Raw genomic sequence first — 6988 nt, forward strand, 5'->3', positions numbered from 1 at the left:
GTGCCATGATGAATGGGAAGGAGGAGAGTGTAGCTTTGCACTTTCAAAAGGGAGCGACTCCGCCTCTGCTTGAATATCGTAAATCAGAACAGTCCTGAGAGATGGTTTTCCCCCACCTCCTTCTGCAGGCTGGGGCCACCCCCTGAGATGGCACGGAAGGCTCCAGTTCCCCCTATACTGCTGGGTCCCGTTTATTCCTCTGTGGGAGGCAGGCGCGGGAGCTGCACCCAGAAGGATGGGCAGGTTTTCAACAGGCAGCAATGCATGGAGCCCGCTGGGCCTTGAGGAGGGCCAGGAGCGGAGGGGCAGGGGGCTTTGCAGGGGCCGAGGTGGGCCGCCCAGGGCTCTTTGGGAAGTTCTGAGTTGTCTGGTTAGGCTGCAGAGAACGCTCCAAAGGAGGCAGGGACCAAGCCCAAGTGTAATTAATTCACTACTGTGCTCCCTAGGGGGTCTACATGCACGCTAAGTCACTTCCGTTGTGTCTTGTGTCCGACTCTATGCGACTCTATGGACTTTTGCCCACCAGGCTCTTCTGTCCATGGGATTCTTCAAGCAAGAATACAGGAGTGGGTTCCCATGCCCTCCTCCAGGCTATCTTCTCAACCCAGGGATTGAACCTGTGTCTCTTATGTCTCCTGCATTTCCAGGCAGGTTCTTTACCACTAGTGTCACCCGGGAAGCCCAGGGGACCTACAGCTAATGCCAAATAAACGTTGTTGAGTCAACGAAGGAACCGCTCACTTAATCTGGTCCTCCAAACAGAACCATGAAGAAATTGAGTCCAACTCCAGGGGAGTCTAGTTCTCTCCTGACCCTTCCCTGATACGACTCCATCTCAAATTCACGAAGCCTGGCCTGACACTTCCCTCATCCTCACTTGCTTTCATCTGCCTACCTGTGGAATGGGGAGGGGGCATCTGAAGTTACAGGTTGTAGAGCCACAGGGAACCAGGTCCTCTTGGGTAAACTCTGCCCAGCCCCATCGGGTGGATGAAGTTCTGGTACCAGCTGAGGCTGCCCTCTTGTGGAAGGTTCTGGTAGCGCATACAGCAGATAACTGCCTCCTACTTCCATATTCAGCTCCAATAACGAACACTTGGTGAGATCCCTTTTGGAGGAAGAGATGAAACCACAATCCTGCCCTCAAAGAGCGGGTAGTTCGCAAACATAGGTGATCAACCACGGATCAAGGTAGGATGAGCACAGTGGGCAGTCTCCTGTTGATAAGCAGCATCCAACGTTTGATTGGGCAGGAAAGATGGTTAGGCTTCCCTCTCTGGCAATATACGAGATGGTAAGTGCTGGAAAGTTCTCCTGAAACAAAACACATACAAAAGTTAGATTAAAATGTTATAAAGCCAGGGTCCCCAGCCTCTGGGCCACCTCCTGTCAGATCAGTGGCAGCCTTAGATTAGAAATAAAGTGCATAAAAAATGTAATGTGTTCAAATTATCCCGAAACCATTCCCTCTGCCAGGTCAAAGAAAAAATTATCTACGAAAACAGTCCAAAAAAAAAAGAAAGAAAACAGTCCCTGGTGCCAAAAAGGTTTAGGGATGCGTGCATGCATGTATGATCAGTCATATCCAACTCTTTGGGATCCCATGGACTGTAGCCTACCAGGCTCCTCTGTTCATGGGATTTCCCAAGCAAGAATACTAGAGTAGGTTGCCATTTCCTCCTCCAGGGGATCTTCCAGACCCAGGGATCAAACTTGCATCACCTGCATTGAAGGTAGATGCTTTACTGCTGAGCCACTGGGAAGAAAAGAGTTTGGGGGATTGCTGTATAAAGCATCTTTAGAAAAGTCTAGCAGAAGTGGAAAGAAATTAAGGTTAATTGCTGGAGTTCAGAAGTGACAAAAAGCATAAATCCAAAGAGATTGCTGAGAGCAGAAGCAGAGGTTACCTGAGGTATCTGCTGATCCCAAGTGGCCAAGAACTTCAGTTTAAAGGGACAAAACCTAGAGCTTGAGCAAAGAATAAAACAGAATCAGGAACCTCCCGTTCAAGGCAAAACAGTGAACGACACACACAGTGGATGACCCTGGAGGGAAAAACCTCTGGAAGGGAGCTGGTACAGAATTTGTTCAGCTCACCCTTGACTCTGAGTGGGAGAAAAAGGAACATCAACCCTGAATTTAAAAACAACAGGAGAATTTTAAGAAAGTAGATAGCTGCTACCTAGGTACTTGGGAGAAAGAAATGGAAAAATCCTCCCTGGAATAACTCAGCTTAAACTCAGGCCTCAAAGAATCCCCATAGAAAAGGTTCACAGGAACAGGAGTACGTATGCAAAAAACTTAAAACCATAAAATTCAAACACAAGGGTATTGATCAGGATTCTTTAGAGAAACAGAGTAGAATATGATTTATTATAAGAATTGCCTCATGTGATTTTGGAGGCTAAGAAGTCCCAAGATCTCAGTTGGCAACTGGAGATTCAGGAGAGCTGGTAATGAACTTCTAGTCTAAGTCTGCAGACCTAAGGACCAACAGAGCTGATGGTGCAAGGTCCAGTCTGAGTCCAAGTCCAAAGGCAGGATGAGATCAGTGTCCCAGCTCAAAGAAAAGCAGAGAGAGACACACTCTCTTACTCGGCCCTTCTCTTCCATTCAGACTTTCAGTGGATTGGATGAGGCCTCCACTCATGGGGGACGGCAATCTGCTTCACTCAGTCTACTGATGCAAATGTGAGTCTCATCCAGAAACACCCTCACAGACACACCTAGAATAATTTTTAACCAAATATCTGGACATATGGCCCAGTCCAGTTGACACATAAAATTAATCATCACAACAAGGCATTTTAAGTAAGAATTACATATGGTAATAAATAATAAACTCAAACTTTCAAAAGCTTTGGATATTGGTATTATGGTATACATAATATAAAATAAAGATATTTCATATGCTTAAAGAAATAAAAGCTAGTAATCAATGGTATAGATGAGGAAAGAGACTGTTTTATTTTTGTTGTTGTTGCTATTTTTTTAACTTTGCACCTCTGCTTTGTTGCTAAGCACTTCAGATAGATAGGGACCCCACCTTACCACCAGGCCCCTGGACTGATACAGTCAGGGTCTCCGGCCATGTCACCGATGGTCTTGTAGGGAGAAGTAGATCTGGAGGTTTGGACTTCCCCAACAGAACTAGGGGAGAGGGAGCAGAAACCTGCAGAATGCTTAGGACCAAGATGGAGCTCAGGCTGAGGCTGGACCAGGGCTAGGCTGGTCTGTAGGTTTGGGCCACCTCTTCACCCCCACTCAGTGCCCACTTCCTCCCCAGACCATGCCACATGGAAACTGTGAGAAGGAACATTTCACCCTCACACTTTATCCTGAAAAGCAGAATGAGACTATGTCAAGTGACTAGGAAGATTTGAAAAACAAATAAGATAACACCTCTATACTAGATAAATATGATCTTCAAGACTAGCAATCCAAAGGACAGATCAAACATCAGAATAACATAGCTCCAGAGAGTACTCGTGAGCTGGACATATATCTGAAGAACTTATGAAAAATCCAGCACAGAGAGACAAAGCAGTGGAAAATATGAAACAGAGGTTAAGAGATATAGAAGATGGAACAAGGACTTGAATAGGTCTAAACAGAAAATTTTCAGAATTCATGAAAGGCACAGTCCTCAGATCCTGGAAGCTCCCCAACCCATGAATAATAAATAAGAAGAAATATACACCAAACACCTGTGGTAGCAAAACAGCTAATCACTGGAGAGAAGATGATCTATAAAGTAGACAGACAACTAACCTCTTAATATCAATAATTGAAGCCAGAGGACAGTGGAATAACATCTCAAAATGCTGAGAGAAAATAACTGTCCAGATTGAATACATTTCAGACACATTTTCAGATTAAAAATTGAGAGCATTTATAACTGATGCTCACATAAGGAAATTCTAAAAGATGTTCTTTTAGAATTACGGACAAGGAAAATAATCTTGGAAGGAAAGCATAAGATTCAAGCAGGAATTGTGATCAAAGCAACACGTGAACACAGACATAAATTAAATAAGCATCAATGATATAAAATAATTGTAAGAATGTCTAATTTGTTGGATTAGGAAAAAACAAGATAAAAAAGAAGCAGGAAATAGTAACAAAGGAATCAGTAAGGAGCAATCAGAGTTTAAAAAGGCCTGTCATTTGCAAGAGCACGAAATTTTGACTGGATTTAACTTTGTTAAAGTAAATGTGCATGTTAAATTAGTGTTACGATTAGTGGGGAAAGCCTTAACATAAAACCAAGAAAGGAAAGGAAAAGAAGTCAAATAAGAAAGGCAGGACAAACAGAAGGATGGGTAGGTTTCAGCAGACAGAGACAGGTGTAGGGTAAGAAGGCAGAAGGCACAGGGTAAGAAGAGGCAGGACCACACGGCGGAAGGAAGCATCACTGGGAACTGATATACACCAGAAGCAGCATGTGTTTTGTGGACACAAAACTCCAGGAAGCTGGAAGGTATTCAAGCTTGGTGCCCAAAGCCATGTGCTCATTTTTATAACTCTAGGAGCCAGGACTTTTTTAAATTAATCTTTTCCCTTTTTAAAAAATTATTTTTAATCGAAGGATAATTGCTTTATAATATTGGTTTGATTGAAGTGCAGTTGTTTTACAATGTTGTGTTAGTTTCTACTGTGTGGTGAAATGAATACAACTCTATGTTTACATGTACCCCCCTTTTTTGGATTTTCTTCCCATTTAGGTCACCACCTAGCACTGAGTAGAGTTCCCTGTGTTATACAATAGGTTCTCAGTGGGCTTCCTTGGTGGCTCAGATGGTAAAGAATTCACCTACAATGCAGGAGAGCTGGGTTCAATCCCTGGGTCAGGAAGATCCCCTGGAGAAGGGAATGGCTACCCAGTCCAGTATTTTTGCCTGGAGAATTTCATGGACACAAGATCCTGACAGGCTACAGTCCTTGGTGTCACAAAGAGTCAGATACAACTGAGCCACTAACATTAGCTATTTTATACATAGTATCAATAGTGTATTATATATGTCAATCCCAATCTCCCATTCACCCCACTTCCCCCCTTTCCCCTTTGATATCCATAAGTTTGATCTCTATGTCTGTGTCTCTAATTCTGCTTTGCAAATAAGATCATCTATACCGTTTTTCTAGATTACACATATATGCATTAATATATGATATTTGTTTTTCTAACTTACTTCACTCAGTATGACCGTCTTTGGGTCCATCCACATCTCCACAAATGATCCAATTTCATTCCTTTTTATGGCTGAGTAATATTTCATTGTATATATGTACCATACCTTCTCTACCCATTCCTCTGGGGGACATTTGGGTTGCTTCCATGTCTTTCTTCAAGCCAGAACACCAATTTGCAAGAACACCTCATGTTTCTGCATTCTATGGACAGTCCAGCATTTTTCACCTAGACTGTGTCTCTTTCTTGACCTTGGCCCAGCAGAGAGGAACAAGCAACATTATTGAGGGAGATCTGACTCTGACTGGAAGCCTTGGGACTACACCCCCTGCTATGTGGCATAGGGGGAAGTTCAATGCCCACTCATACTTACTGAGCACTTCCTATTGTACTAAACACTTGACATGGGATTCCCTCCTCAGCTCTTACAACTCAACTAAATAGGTACCATCCTTAACACATCCTTGCAGACAAGGAAACTGAAGTTAGAGAGGTGGTTTGCTCAAGTTCCCACAGCTAAGAAGTAGTAGGTCTAGGCTCTGAACTCAGGTCTGTCTGACCCCAAACCCTGAGCTCTAACCATAGGCAATTCAGCCTCGCTGGGGGTCGGAGTGGGGGAGGCAAAAGTTGCCAGAGGGGGTTACAATTTTAATTAGGTAGCATCTTAGCCTGCCCCTCCCCCCAATACAGCTTTGCCTGCAGGGAGGTTATTTGGGAGTGGGATCCCAGGGAGTGGAGGGAAGAACAGGAAGCACTGAAACAGGAAGAGAAAGAAAGTCAGTAAAAGGACGCACCATAGAGTTGGTCACACTATATGCAACTAGTGCTCCATCTCAGACTTAATGAGATGGTTCTCAGAAATGTCTACCCCATGTGTAGGCTCCATGCCTGCCACCCACTGCACCAGCACCAGTGTGGCCAAAGAAGAGATGCAGGAAAACCCCACAGGAAAAGCCAGCATGCCTGGTTGCTTGTTAAATATCTCTCTGTGTAGCCCTTCTCTGCTGGCCATTAACATAAGAAAACAAGATTTGCTTGCTTGGGACTTCCCTGGTGGTCCAGTGGTTAAGACACTAAGCTCCCAATGCAGGGGTCAGGGTTCAATCCCTGGTGAGGGACTTAGATCCTATATGCCACAACTAAAGATCTCATGTGCCACAGCTAAGACCCAACACAGCGAAATAAATACTTTTTTTAAAAAAAGAAAAGAACTACATGCTTTGTGCCCACTCCCACAGACTCATCCGTATGCTTCTACTCCCAGTATCTTTGTCTCTGATTTTCCAGTCTGGCTCCTTTCAGGTTGCTGCCCAGGAGTCCATGTATATCCACAGCTTCAGCCACTTTTCCTTCCACGGGCAGTGGACAACCAGTGGTACTCTCACATCTCCTCCACCAGGAGTATTTCCCTTCATCGTTATCCTTCAGAATTACTTCTAAGTGAGGCTGTTTCTGTCCATTTCTAATTTGTAACAACCATTGTGCTGTCCCATTTGTGAAACAGTCCTGAGGTTTGCCACCTTTAAGAAGGGCGGCCCCCTTGAGGCCAGAAGTTTGAGTTAAAAGAGAAACGTGGAGACAGCAAAGGTGGGGACCTTCTGTTCACGTAACTTACTTGCATCTTCTGGGCCTGTTTGGGCCCGAAGCTGTTGTCTAGTGAATCACTGCTACCCTTCCTCCAGATCTCACAACCCAGTGTGTATGATAATACCCAGACCATGCTGGGTGCTCAGGTTGCTTAGTCATTGGTGATGGTATTGTTTAGTCTCTAAGTCATGTCCAGTTCTTTGCAACCCC

The sequence above is a fragment of the Giraffa tippelskirchi genome, chromosome 10, assembly GCF_054371585.1.
Source record: "Giraffa tippelskirchi isolate mGirTip1 chromosome 10, T2T-mGirTip1v1.2.pri, whole genome shotgun sequence".
Taxonomy (NCBI): Eukaryota; Metazoa; Chordata; class Mammalia; order Artiodactyla; family Giraffidae; genus Giraffa; species Giraffa tippelskirchi.